Source organism: Wyeomyia smithii, chromosome 1 (genome assembly GCF_029784165.1).
Source record: "Wyeomyia smithii strain HCP4-BCI-WySm-NY-G18 chromosome 1, ASM2978416v1, whole genome shotgun sequence".
NCBI lineage: Eukaryota > Metazoa > Arthropoda > Insecta > Diptera > Culicidae > Wyeomyia > Wyeomyia smithii.
In genome coordinates, this window is record NC_073694.1 from 21,483,836 (window position 1) to 21,499,089 (window position 15,254).

Below are 15,254 nucleotides of genomic sequence, written 5' to 3' on the forward strand. Positions count from 1 at the left end.
GGGGGACTTGAGAGTGGCCACAATCGCACGTAGTTTGGCTCTCAATTGGCGATGATGATGATCAGCCACAAAACAAGGGCAAGGGAGAGGGGCTCCATGGGGGGAAGGAGAAAAATCACAGCCGCGCAGGGAACCGATTGAAACTATCCATGGCCCGGGATTTGCCCGGCGGGTATCATTAAAAGAAAGAAAGTGGCTGACCTCGAAGGTCTTTGTGTGAACCCTCCTCCTCTATACCGCGTATGGAGTGCGGAATAAACCGTGCAGCGGTGCAGCGAGGAGTAGTAGTGTGCTTTCAACCCGACCAACAAATGATCGGTGCAAAATTCGATTGCCTTTTCTGGAATGGAGCGGTTTTGACAGTTGATGATCCGGAACGCACGTTGGACGGAAAGTTTGATGGGATGTTCGGAATCGAAGATGCAAAGGGAATAGTTTTTAATCGGAAGAAATTCTTTTGACATTGGACTTTTCGACAAAAATAGTGTTCCTTCTCTCATTCCAAAGTCAAATCGTGAAATCAAGGTCAACAAAGTTGGATTTCTAAATTCGGAAGCTGAAATCCAGGTTCAGAGAAACACTAATTCTTGAATTTTCAAAATGATGCTTCGGATATAAAACCACATATCACAATTAAAAATCTAAATTCGTGCTTACATAAATTTATGAATTATGAATTACATTTCAAAATCAGTTTTACAGCTGATAGACAATTTGGAGTATCAAACCCAAAGCTTCAAATCTTCAATCCGAAGTCGTAGTTCGAAGCCAAGAACAAGTCTTAGGATTTCTCCATACTTCTGTACCGCATTCTAGATCTAACGCCCTTGTTTCTAAATCAAAATTTACATCTGCTTTTAAGCACCATGAAATCAAAATTGGAAATGAACAATATAAAATCTAAATCTAAATACAAAAGCTAGAAACTATCGTTCAAAGTCCAGATTTCAAACAAGAAAATCGCACGACTATTATTTTTAAGTCGAAAAAATTAACAAAAAACTGAACTGAAACTGAATTTCAAACACGTGCATTAGAATTTTTCACCTAATAAATCCGAAACCCGATGAGTGGAGCAATCCACAAACGATTCATTTTCAAACTGCTAAAAACCAAATATCTTAAAATAACAATATAGTTCACTCTCGAATTTCCCATATATTCCCGTGAAGACAGACAGGGAACACCCCCTCTTGTGGTGAAAAAGGTAACTAAACTCATTGCACAGTGGTACAGTAAGGCAATTTAGGCGGACATAGGCTTTTCGTTGCGATTTTGGTTTGCGGTTTAAAGCCATAGTTTTTGTAAAAAGTTGTTTCTTATACATAGTCCTCTATTCATGTGCGAATGAAAATTAGGGTGGTCCTAAAATCAACGAAATAAAACATTCTTAGGCAAACTTGTAGACCAACTAATTCTAAGTAACTTTGTAGAAAAACTTTTTTGTAGACATGAAATTTGGTTTCCAAAAACAGTCTTTTCGCTCTATTTTTTCAATTCAAATTTAAAAACAAAGTTTTCTTCGGTAACTTTAATCAAAAATACGCCAATTTTGACGAAAAAACATTGTCGATATATTATACAGATGAAGAGTTTTCACTATTTCTATTTTAAAAATAGGCCCTTTTGATATATTGATGTCTCCGTTTAGGGCAAACATAAATAATATTTTTTGGTATCATTTGATAGAACAAATATTGTATAAATATTGTAAAGAAATACCGAAAGTTGCTTAAAATTAGTTGATCTACAACTGTGCCGATGAATGTATACATTTATTTATGCAAATAAAAAGTTAGTTTTTTCATTTAGTCGATTTCAGGACCACCCTAATTTTCATTTTCACATAAAAAATAGACTAAATATAAGAAACAAGTTCTTAGAAAAAAAATTTACTCTAAAACCACAAAATCGCATCGAAAAACTCATGTCCGCCTACATTGCCTTACTGTATCACTGTGCATTGTTGTTGAATTTCTGTGAGCGGGTGACATTCTCACACACGAAACTGAATTTACTCAATTTTAGATTTAGTTAACTCAATTTTATACTTTCACAGAAAAAAATATGTTGCAGATTTCGTGCGTATATTGTTTGTATGTAAAACTAACGCCATTCCGGGAATTAAATATTGATAATATAATAGATGTTGCTTATCGAGGCACGAAGAAGAAATATTCTAATAATCAGGCCACGACGTGTAAATGGTAAACTAATCCCAAGTTGCTATATACGTGGTTCCCTGTGTAACTTCACTAGCTCAGATCCATCACGGGAAGCAACATCGAAATGTGCGGCCGTCAAGCTCAAGCTCAATAATCAGGCCACGATGTGTACAATTAAATGAATATTTCAATTACCTCGTGAAAAAGATAAAGGGAGAAACCGCACAATGGTTGTCAATAGTCGTATATGGTTGTTGTGCAACTTTTAGCTTAGATAACACTTGAATGTTCTATTAATTTAACAATTTAAGTATGGATACATATCATGTTGTAATTGGTTTAAAAGCTTTATTATATTAGATATAAAAGATATTCAACAAAACAAACATAATTAGTGATAACAACTGTTATGCAAAAACTATTATTTAATGTTTAGTTTTCTTCGTTTTGAAAGTATTTTTTGTTTTTTTTTTATCCCTCCGAATTTTTTGCTCTCGAGTTCTAATCTTCGTATTCATCACTTGCAGCTTTGCTTTAACCAGCATATTCATGTATTTACTAGCTGACCCGGCAAACTTCATCCCGCCTATTTTTGTGTTTAATTCAATAATTTTCAACATTCCAAATTCATTGATTTTTTGCGATTTGTTTATATCGTTTGAAATTATTGGTTTTATCGTAATGACAACATCCTCGACTTTTGCCTTTAGTACATCACCTCTATTCCGAAAACACTCATGTTAGGTGGTATTCAGTTATTTTCGTTGTTTTCCAGAAACTGAAAGTGGTCATCTTCGAATTCAAGATGGTGTCCACATTATTTCGATTATGGAAATATTCATATGCAGTAGTTTTCGGCTGTTTCCCAAAAGTTGCCATCTTACAATTCAAAATGGTGTCTGAGGTCAATTTTTAGCTCCATGCATCATTCTGGTTAAAGAAACACTCATATTGGGTGGTATTTGGTCCCTTTAGGCTATTTTTTTGGAGACAATTTCTGGCCCCTGAGCGTCATTCTGGTTCAAGAAACATCAATAATAGGTGTTATTTAGCCATTTTCGGCTGTTCTACAGAAACCGGAAGTCACCATCTTAGAATTCAAAATGTTGTCTGTGGTCGATTCTAGCTCCTGTGTATCATTCTGGTATCGAAACATCTCATATTGGATGGAAATCGGCCGGTTGAAGAAATACCCATATTGGGTGTTATTTGGTTATTTTCAGCAGTTTCCCATTTACCGGAAGTCGTCATTTTACAATTCATAATGTTATCTGAGGTCGATTTGTAGCTTCAGTGCATCATAACAATCCCGGAAATACCCATAATGAGTGTTATTTGGTCTTTTGCCACTGTTGTTTAGGAACCGGAAGTCGCCATATTGGATTTCAAAATGGCATTTGAAGACAATTTCTGGCCTCTGAGCATCATTCTGGTTAAAGAAACACCCATATTTGGTTGTTTTTGGGTCATTTTCAGCAGTTTTCCAGTCACCAAAAGTCGCCATTTTACTACTCAAAATGTTGTCTGAGGTCGATTTGTGGTTTCAGTGCATCATCACGATTTCGGAAATACCCATATTGGATGGTATTTGGTCATATCTCGCTGTTTCTCAGAAACCGGAAGTCGCCATCTTGGATTTCAAAATGGTATTCAGAGACAATTTCTGGCCTCTGAGCGTCATTCTAGTTAAAGAAACATCCATATTGGTGGTATTTGGTCATTTTTCTCTTTTTTCCAATCACTGGAAGTCGCCATCTTACAATTCAAAATTTTGTCTGATTTTTCAAAAACCGGAAGTCGCCATCTTGGATTTTAAACTGGCATTTCGAGACAATTTCTGGCCTCTGAGCGTCATTCTAGTAAAAAAAACCCATATTAGGTGGTATTTGGTCATTTTCGGCAGTTTCCCAGTCACCGGAAGTCGCCATTTTTCAACTCAAAATATTGTCGGAGGTCGACAAACGTACAAACCGTGGAACACCACCCATGGATTTTAAGTTTTTAAGGCGAACTTTATTATTATAAAATATTCGGCCGAGCCCACTTCACAATAAAATGTGAATTTTTTTCAGTGTACCCATTAGGGTAATATTATTGTCAAAAGTTGCTATATTTCGCATGTCGTGTAGAACAAAATCAGAAGTGGCGCACCTAGCGGTCGAAAACGTGACTAACGCTTCTGTCATTTTCAATTTGTCTTCATAATTTCACGTAAGTGAACTATATTGGTATTTAATATATTTGTAAAAACCCCAAATTCAAATTGCGACCACAAAAACACAAAAACGCAAATCCCGAATTCTTGATCTCTATCCTATATAAAGTACAAAGCGTGTAGTTTAAATTTCGTTCTTTTAAACTTGAGGTTCCTGAATTGAAATTCCAAAGCCTGTCAATCATAATCCGAATTCTATATATAGAAATATAATTCACGAATCCACCATCAACAAAGCTTCAAATAAGAAAACAAAGTTGGGTTTCTTTATATTTTTGCTGTGTTTGGTTTTGTATTTAATTTTTTTTCGACTAATCATTTTCATGTTGTCAGGCTTCTCTTTCCTAGTCTCAAACTTATCAGTTCGAAAAAAATATGATTATTTTGATTTGAACATTTCTTGATTTATTTTTCCTGTTGCTTTTTTTTCGGATTTTACATATTTCAAGCAAATTGATGTTCCGTTATTTTTCTGTTTCCTATTCTTTATGTTTTTAATTGGGTCTGGTTTTTGTTTTTTTTTTATTCTTTCTCTATCTTTCTGTAATTCTAGGTTTTCAAATAGGCAAAAATTTGAATTTCCGTTTTTTGTATCAAGCAATGAAAAGCTACCAAAACAAAACTTTGAATAATAAAACCAAAACCATCAAAATTTACAGGAAAACAAATTCCGCTTATGTTTAGTTGAGCGATATTTTACTTCTAAATTGCTGCATTTTTTTTATTTTTTGGCAGTAAAATTATCAGTTTAAATGAAATTGTCTACTTCTTTTTTAATGATTGTTCAATTTTTATCTTTTTCTTTTTCTCTAATTTTTCTTTGTTAATTTTTTTTTTCTGCTCTTTTGACTCTACATTGACTTACTTATAACTTCCTTCTTCACCCCAACGACTGTAAGGACGTAGCCGGCGCCATTATCGATCTATACAAAGTAGCTGTCTACGCGGTTTCTCGTGCAGCTTCACTGACTCAGATGCATCACAGGGGAGCAACTACGAAATGAACGGTCGTCAAGCTCAAGATTCTGCTAATTTTAATTTATTGAAATAATTTCATTCTACATTTTTTCTTGTATTCTATTTTAATGCACAATTCAGTTCGATTTACATTTTTATCGCATTCCTGTTGTTTTACGTGTTTGTGTAGACTTTTCTTTCAGTTTTTATCATATTATCCTTGTTTAAATGTGTGGTTTTTAATTTTGATTGTTCCTTAATTTTTTTTTTCCTACACCATTTAGTTATAAAAATATGCTGTTATTCGTTCATATTTTTTCCGGTTTTGTAAGGTATTTTTCCTTTGTTATCTGTTCTTTAATGTTTTTCTGGTTTTTACCAGATTATTTCATGTTTTCTGTGTTTTGCGTTTAAACTTTCTGCTTACTTAAATTTCTGTTTTGATTTATGATTTCACAAAATATTCTGCTTTTATTCATTAATTTTTCCCTTGTTCCTCAGTATTTTTTGCTTGATTTTCTCAGTATTCTTGTAACTGTTTTTCTGAACCCTTAAACATTTTTTTACCAGAATGATTTCATTCTGACTTGTTTCCTGTTTTTCATTTTTGTGTCAAAATGTAGTATTCACATATTAAACCAATATTCCAAGAATCAATTCTTTAAGTCTGGATTCTCGTATTCCATTGTTAATTTTTAAGTTCGATATTCTCTTTCTAGATAAATTATCTATTTGTATTTTATATTTTATTGCATTGGTTTTTCTATTTTCAGGGTTGGAAATGTTTTTTGATTACTCTATTTAAATTTTTTCTGCGTCGTAATATTTTTTGTTTTTTGTATCAAGCAATGAAAAGCTACCAAAACAAAACTTTGAATAATAAAACCAAAACCATCAAAATTTACAGGAAAACAAATTCCGCTTATGTTTAGTTGAGCGATATTTTACTTCTAAATTGCTGCATTTTTTTTATTTTTTGGCAGTAAAATTATCAGTTTAAATGAAATTGTCTACTTCTTTTTTAATGATTGTTCAATTTTTATCTTTTTCTTTTTCTCTAATTTTTCTTTGTTAATTTTTTTTTCTGCTCTTTTGATCTTCATTTCATTTTGCTGTTACGTGTCCGTTATTCACTAATTTTTCATGAAAAATTGTTCTTTTAGTTTGTTCTTCTAATTTTAATAAATTTCTTTAAGTTTTCTGTGCTATGGTTTTAAGCTTTAAGTTTCATTGAATTGCCATTTTTGGTTTTACAAGAATATTCTGTTCTTCGTTTTTTATTAATCTTTATTTATCGGGCTGCGTTTTCTTTTGGTTTTATTCGTTTTCTCCGGTATCATGATGATTTTTATTTGTTTTCTTATCTTTGTTTTTTATGCTTTGCTGGCAACTTTTTTTTATTGAAAGTAACTTTATGATGTCTATTCAACGCTTTTTATAACGTTTTTTTATACCGATATTTCATTGTTTTATTTGAAATGATTTATTTTGTGTTTTATGTTATTTTTTATATTATTCTTTATCCTATTTTATAATTTTCTTTCCATGTTTTTTCTATTCTTTCAGTTATTCAGTTATCACATTAAATTTTTTTTTACTTTTTTTGCATCGCTGTTGTTTTACGTGTTTCTGTAGATTTTTGTTTCAGTTTTCATCATATTATCCAGTGTTTAACTGTCTTGTTTTTTATTTCAATTGTTCCTTAATATTTTTTCCTACATCATTTAGTTATAGAAATATGCAGATTATCTTATGTTTTCTGTGTTCAGGGCTAGTAGCGAACTTGGATTAAAATAATAGTGACTTTAGTGACTTTTTTCATTAAAATAGTGACCAAATAGAGACTACATAGTGACCAAATAGTGACCAAAAATATACAAAAGAGGGTTTTGAAATTTATTGTTGAACCATAAATGAATTAAATATTATCTGAAATTTATGTCTTTAAAACATAGGATGTGCAATGATTTGTTCTCGTAGAAACAAAGTCTAACTTAAATCTGTATCATAATTTCACATTGAAATAGTTGTAATAAACTTGTTTAATATATTCGAATACAAGTTTTCGAGTTATAAGTGTTAATGAAATTACGTGAACGAATGTATGCACTCTCGAATACGCATTGGTGTGTTGGTGGTCTGTCAGTTGTATTTAGTCCTTGATGTGCGATGTTACAAAAGCGGAAAGTCGTAGTAAAACGATTTTTGGTCAGTGACTGCCCTTGCACAATATTCAAACATCTCAAATCGTGTGAAGCTAGGCGAGATTCGTTCATTAAACCATCGAAAAATACAAGGAGACATTCTCTTTGGGGGATGAAAATTCTGTCGGCCACGATCTGCAAGGATGCCGCAAGTCATAAATTGTGACTGTTATAAGGAAGCGTGTCCGGCGAAATGATAACGTTCAGTTTGCAATTCCCACCCATCTGAGTATAACTATTGAATCGGTCCACAATATTTTTGCCGATTCTTTTAGAAAAAGAGGCTCGATAGAGTGAAAATGATACTTTCACAACTCGCTATTCGCGAGTTCATTGTTTCTGATGAGAAACTATTTGGCCTGGAGTGTGACTGGTTACACAAAACAATCGAATGTGGGCAGCAGCAAGAGACAACATTTCAGAGTTCTAAAGGAGTGTTCCTCGATTGCAGAGTACAGCTTTAGTGATGGTCTCGGGAGCAATTTGCAAGCCAGTAAACTCCCTCTGATTTTCATTTACAAAGACGCCGAATTTATTGCTGTTTATTATAAAACGGTAGTTTTGGAAAAAAACGTTACCCCGTGTCTTCGAAAACTCTTCAGAGCTCATTACTATATGTTCTAGCAAGACGGTGCATCAGCGCATACTGCGAACATGACTCAAGATTGGTATAGGGTCAATTCGAGGGACTTTTTGAATAGAAATAAATTGGCGTTAAGTTGACCTGATCTCAACTCAATAAACCTTTTTCTTTAAAAATCACCAACTTGTAAAGCGGTTAAAGCGGTTATCAAGAAAATCTGGGAATCCGTGCCGCCTGTGACAGCTTCGAAAAGCGTTTGAAGTTGGTTAAGCTAACTAAGGGAGGGGTTTTTCAAAATATATTAAAAATAGCATTGTTCGTTCCGAAAATCTGCAAAAACAATACTAAGCCGGTTTGTCCCATCAATGATTTTCCACGCATATTTAACCCATTTGACATTTTCTAATCAAATTCGCCCCACTAAACACTCGTTTGTTTGATCTGGAGCATGGGACAAATATGCGTAGAACGGGTTATCATTATGGAATTTCGAAATGGTATCTGGTAAACACCGGTAGGTTCGGATGATTGAAAGCAAAACCCTACGAATTGAGACCTAAACACGACTATGCACAATATAAGTTCGAAATTTTTGAATCCACTTCAACCGGAGGAACAGTTGATTTGAGACAAGCAAATCAAACTACAAACGTAATTTCACGCACAACACTGGTTTAAGACGCGAGTAGCTTGTAGAATAAACCTTTACATTCCTTTGCAGCTCTTAGACAATTCGTTCGTAACTATTCTGCACTGTTCACTTCGATGAGAAATTTGAAAACATTGCCTGGCATGAAACTTCTATGATGAAAAAGTTAACAAAAATACCTTACAAACCGAACTGTCGAAATATTCTGTAAATGAGAAGCAAGCTTTCTAAAGTATGTTGCAATACAACAATAGTTAATTTATACATTTAAAGCTGAAAAAGTGACTTTAGTGACCATTTTGTCGTAAAACAGTGACTTTAGTGACTTTTTAGCGTAAATAGTGACTTTTTAGTGACTAGGCTCAAAATAGTGACAAAGTCACTAAAAAGTGACTCGCTACTAGCCCTGCTGTGTTTTGCGTTTAAAAATTTTGCTTACTTGAATTTCTGTTTTTGATTTAAAAAAATATTTTGTTTCTGTACGGTCCTTTTTCCCTTGTTTCTCCAGTTATTTTCTTTTTTTTTTGTTTTTTCAGTGTTTTTATTACTGTTTTCGGTAGGAAAGCCTCATCGCTTTTTTTATCAAATATATTTGCTATGCGATTACACGACTAACCGGAAGGAAACGACGGAATACTAAATAATCGACTCAAAATATGTCAGTTTTAGAGCATTTGAATGCCTTCGTAATAAACCCACAAAGATGACTTTTTATATGAAATCGCGGCCACGACCTAAGTTGCATTGACTTTCAGTTTCATTAACCCTCTAGTGCCCAGTGCCGCCTCTAGGCGGCCTTCAGTCGAACCTCTAAAAAGCTTCAATAAGAACTTAAAAAATGTTTATGAGGCTTAATAGTGATTTTTTCGAAGTCCGTCTAGAAAGTAATTTGGGTACTAGAGGGTTCAATTATTTATTGCTAGTCGCATTGATTTCCGGGTTTCAACTTTTTTATCAATTTACAGGTTTAAGTTTGTTTATCAATAAACAAAAAAAAAATTCACGCAACTCGCTGAGTAGTGAACTAACTAGCAAAGAATGACATTAGACGAAGCAAATATTTGCCTAATTTTTCGTTCGATATTACACGGCACGCAAATATTGAACGTCAGTTCAGGCAAATATTTGCTTCGTGTAATGCTTACTTCGAGCTGCTTTACATTTTGACGACGTCAGTTTCGAGTTTTGATAATGTTTTAATAATGTTAATAATGTTTTGGTTTATTGCACTAATGTAGAGTAAATTTTGTGAAATTTTTTCGAGCAACTCGGGAATCCCGGGAAAAGACATTTTCCGGGAAATCGCTCCCTGGGTTCCGCTTATGTTTCCTTGTTACAACAGTTTTGTTTCATTTGGATTTATCAGTTTTCTTCTGGTCAACAATTATTATGGTATTAACTTCGTTAGCTTCGCGCGTAACATTTTCGATTCCGTCACTTACCACGGTGACTCAAACCTTTTCTTCCCGTCGCAGCCGTAGAGATGCACAGGTAAACTCGGTCTCCAACAAAAACGATATCTACAGTGACTTACTTATAACTTCCTTCTTTACCCCAACGACTATAAGGACGTAGCCGGCGCCATTATCGATCTATACAAAGTAGCTGTCTACGTGGTCTCTCGTGCAGCTTCACTGACTCAGATGCATCACAGGGGAGCAACTACGAAATGTACGGTCGTCAAGCTCAAGATTCTGCTCATTTTAATTTATTGAAATAATTTTATTCTACATTTTTTCTTGTATTCTATTTTAATGCACAATTCAGTTCGATTTACATTTTTATCGCATTTCTGTTGTTTTACGTGTTTGTGTAGACTTTTCTTTCAGTTTTTATCATATTATCCTTGTTTAAATGTGTTGTTTTTAATTTTGATTGTTCCTTAATTTTTTTTCCTACATCATTTAGTTATAAAAATATGCTGTTATTCGTTCATTTTTTTTTCCGGTTTTTTAAGGTATTTTTCCTTTGTTATCTGTTCTTTAATGTTTTTCTGGGTTTAACCAGATTATTTCATGTTTTCTGTGTTTTGCGTTTAAACTTTCTGCTTACTTAAATTTCTGTTTTGATTTATGATTTCACAAAATATTCTGCTTTTATTCATTAATTTTTCCCTTGTTCCTCAGTATTTTTTGCTTGATTTTCTCAATATTCTTGTAACTGTTTTTCTGAACCCTTAAACATTTTTTTACCAGAATGATTTCATTCTGACTTGTTTCCTGTTTTTCATTTTTGTGTGTGTTTTGTGTCAAAATGTAGTATTCACATATTAAACCAATATTCCAAGAATCAATTCTTTAAATCTGGATTCTCGTATTCCATTGTTAATTTTTAAGTTCGATATTCTCTTTCTAGATAAATTATCTATTTGTATTTTATATTTTATTGCATTGCTTTTTCTATTTTCAGGGTTGGAAATGTTTTTTGATTACTCTATTTAAATTTTTTCTGCGTCGTAATATTTTTAGTTTTTGTTTTTTTGATTTTGTATTTCATGTTTTCCCCAGTTTTTTTTGTGTTCTTTTTATTTCTGTGTTTTCTTTTTTTAGTATAATTTGGTTTCTTTTTTATGATTATTTCGAACTTTTCAACTTGTTTTTTTTTTTAACTTCATTTCATTGATAGTGTTTATTTTTCATTGTGTTTTTGTTACTTTTTAGTAATTTTACTGTGTTAAACAAAACCATCTGTTTTTCCAGTTTCCAGTTCTTTTTTGCGTTTTTATTTTTTTCGTTTTCTCTTCCAAAGTTTTTTTTCGCATTTGTTACCTGTTCATTCAGTTTGAATTTAATTTTCCTATCGTACTTGCGTTTTCCCCAAATTTTCCTTTTTTATGCTTCTGTTACCTATTTCCGATTTTTCAATTAGCGGTCTGTTTTTTTTAATTCAGTTTTCTTATTTAAAATGTTTTCGAAATATTTTTCTATATTTTATTTTATTTTAGTTTTTTCTACGTCATCTAGTTACAACAATATTTCTTTTGTGAATGTCCTCTTTTTTCTTTCGGTTTTTCGTTTTGCTTGTCTTTTTTGGTTAATTTATTTCCTATTGTTTCCATTTTTTGGTTCCTGTTTCTCTGTAACTGCATGCTAACTTATTTTTATTATTTTTTTCAAATTTCCAGTTTCCCTGGTGTTTTGTTTTAATTTACAATTTGGGTTGCTTTTTGATTATTGTTCACGCTTTTTAACTTTTTTTTTTTTGTTTTTTTTTTTATTTAATTGATACCTTATTGGTTTTCTTTTATTTTTTAGATGAGTTGTAAATTTGATTTTGCTGTTTTTTTTGTGTTTCATACGTCATTATTTTCTGTTCCAATTTATTTTTTTTATAATAATAATAATTAAATATAATAATTATTATAATTTGAAATGAAATAATAATTTATAATTTATAATATTAATTTATCCATTTTTGTTTCTGTTTTTCAGATATGTTTTTGTAAATTGATCTTTTTATTGTTCTGTCAAGTTTCGTAACATTGATGACATTTGTATGACATTTTTTATCATTCTTGTCTCATTCTAGATTAAATCTTGTTTTATTTTTACATCAGTCTGGTATTATTCTTATGTCTTTTTCATATCAATATATACTTTTTCTTGTATTCTATATTATTATATCAATATATGTACACTTTTTGAGTAACTTTGAGTCGTTCATAAACCATTTGTGTGTCTTTCTAGTCCCTTTTTGCCGAATTGTGTTAAGTTTTTTTTGTACATTTCCATGTTCTTTCGTTTTTGTATTTTCAAGTAATTTTCATGTCATTTTACAACATTGTTGTTATTAATATGTTAATGTTGTGTCATTTTTATGATATATTGGTAACATTTTGATGTCATATTTGTCTTATTTTTGGGCTGTGTATTTTTGGGTTTTGTGTCTTTTTGGTGCCATTTTGTATCATTTTCGCACCATTTTAATGCATTTGTGTCCTTTAAGTGTTATTTTTTTTATCGTTATAATATCAATTTTGTATCATTTTTGTGTTGCTTTTATGCCATTTCTATCAGTTGTGTCATATTTTTGAATTATTTTTGTTTGTATCGATGTCAGGTTATTTCCATACTATTCAAAGTTGCTTCAGAAGACTATTAACGACGTTATTTATATAATACTGTTCTTGTTCTGTTTTAGCGTTTTTACTATATCATTTCTGTTTCGATTTTATGCTTGAGTTTTGTGTTATTATTATTTTCTTGTTTGTATTAAACATTTCTATTCTATTTCTTTACATTTCTTTTCTATTTATTGTTTTTTCTTTTTTTTATCATTTCTAATTGTTTTTACCTTTTCTATGTCACTAAGTCAGTCAGTGTCGCTTATGTATCATATTTCTTGAATTTTCGCGTCATTTCTGCGCTGTTTCTACATCATTGTTGTGTCATTTTTGGTTTAATGTTTACATTATTGTCGTGCTATTTTCGTCATTTATGTAATTTTCATTCAATTTATGTTTCTTTTATGCGTCATCTTTGCATCATTCCCACGTAATTTTTTATACCAATTTCATGATATTTTTTCACTTTTCCTGTGCATATTCTGATCATTTTTGAATCATTAATTTGTGTTATTTTTTTTGTGCCGGAGACAAGGAGTTTCCAGTTTTTGATCATTTTCGCGTTTAATAAATTGCATACACTGCCTGCTTTCATCATTCTTTCGTCGTTTTGGTTTTTGGTTTCAATTGTCAACATCTTAGAAATTCCTGATATTTTTGACATTTTTATAACCTTTGTTCCGTGTTTCGTTTAAGTTTTTTCTACATTTTTCTAATTTTTCTTTATCAGTTCATTGATTAATTTCGTTTCTATTTTAGATATCCAAAGCTGATATCCATCCGTTATTGCCTGCCAGTAGCAGTTATCTCACGACTCCTGCCTCTTTTCGCCCAATTGGGTTGCTTTCATAATGACTATAGCTGCCTTTTTTTTCAAGATTTTTGTCGTTCAGTCAAATTTATTCAACCAGCAAAAATCTGCAAACCGGTGAACCACACACCAGTCGCATTTTTTTCTTGGTTCATTTGCAAACTCTTCGCTCATCGAGTGGCTGTTTGTTGCACTACTGGAGTCTGCCAAAACAACAAAAACACATTTTCGCGTCGTTGCATTCCCCCCATAAGGGGCGCGTTCAGACTGAGTGATCAATTTCTCAATCGCACACAGCTGTGTGTGGTCACAAGATCATCCATCCATCGAGCGCAAATTTTCTCTATCCGATTTCGGCCACTTTTTGTGGGTTAGAAAATAACAACTCCAAAGGACCGTCTGCTCTTGTGCGTCGTGAGCTAGTTTCATTAGATTTTTTTTCGCCTCGGTTTTCTGACCGCTCGAAATAACTCAAGAGTGCGCGACTGCACAGGCCCCGCTCGAGGAGAACCTGTTGAGGCCGAAGGACCACTCGACGCTTCGTTACCAGTTAGAAGAGACCTGAGGCCGAGTAGCTGGAAGCCGGTTGCATTCCTAAGTATGATGATGATGATGCCGATAGAGTCTCGAAGGCAGATGCATCGAACTCCGGTATGTGAAACAGCTGACCGAGGTAAGACAATAAAGAAGAAGAAGAAAAAAAACGGTACTCCAAAGACACAACGGCTTTCGGCGAAATTTATGACCCTTAGAGGAGACATCGCGACCAGATCGAATCAAACCACGGCTTGGTCACCCAAATACATGCCTTCCTTGGAGCAGAGCAGATCGTAGATTATCGATTATAGCGGATTCCCTGGAGTCTAAAAATAGACGCCGGGAGAGTGGCATTTATCTTGACCGCGTCACGCCTTACGGGGCAGGGGGTCCACCGTCGGAGCCCAGAAAAAGGGACCGGTTCCTAAACGATGCTCTGATAATGATATACCTTCCGTAACGAAAATAAACCCCCTAAAGGGTAATAATCGTCAACGCCCACCACGCGTGGCCACCAAACGGTTTGAGATGTAGGTTTTATTTGTGCCGAACTTTTCAACGCGCGATGCAATTCCATCTTCAACGGCTCTCGGCTCCTCAACTGCGATTAGCTCAACTGGAGCCCAAGAGGTGTGGCAGCATGCAGGCAGCGATTAGATTTCAGATTAATTGGACGAAATTAGCCCCGTTAGAGGGGGCTCATTGTTGGCGTCCGATGCGTGACCTGAATACCTGTCCCGATGATGCGCTTTGGGGCCCTAAACGCAAGTGGAGAACTGAGCTGTACCTTCGGCTGTACTTGGGAATTGTGTCGCCTATCGCGCATCGATCACTGTCGTTGGTTTGATGACACACGAATTAGCTGAACGGTTTGGGTGCGTTTCACACACTGCTCAAAATACCGTTTTAGGGGGGAAAATGTGTAAAGTTTATCATTTTCGTAAAAGATCTAACGAAATGGGCGATTCTATGATACTAACTTTCGTACGACTCGAAAAATGTAGTCTTGTTTTAAGCGCAGGTTTCGACCAACTAGAGCTAAGAACAAGACCATACCATCAATAATGGGT

At 33.5% G+C, this 15,254-nt stretch overlaps 1 protein-coding gene across 2 annotated transcripts in view; it reads right to left on the minus strand.

Annotated features, from left to right (window-relative positions):
- The window catches only part of LOC129726593 (uncharacterized), a 266,791-nt gene that overhangs the window by 59,951 nt on the left and 191,586 nt on the right, over positions 1 to 15,254 (minus strand). The window lies entirely within an intron of this gene.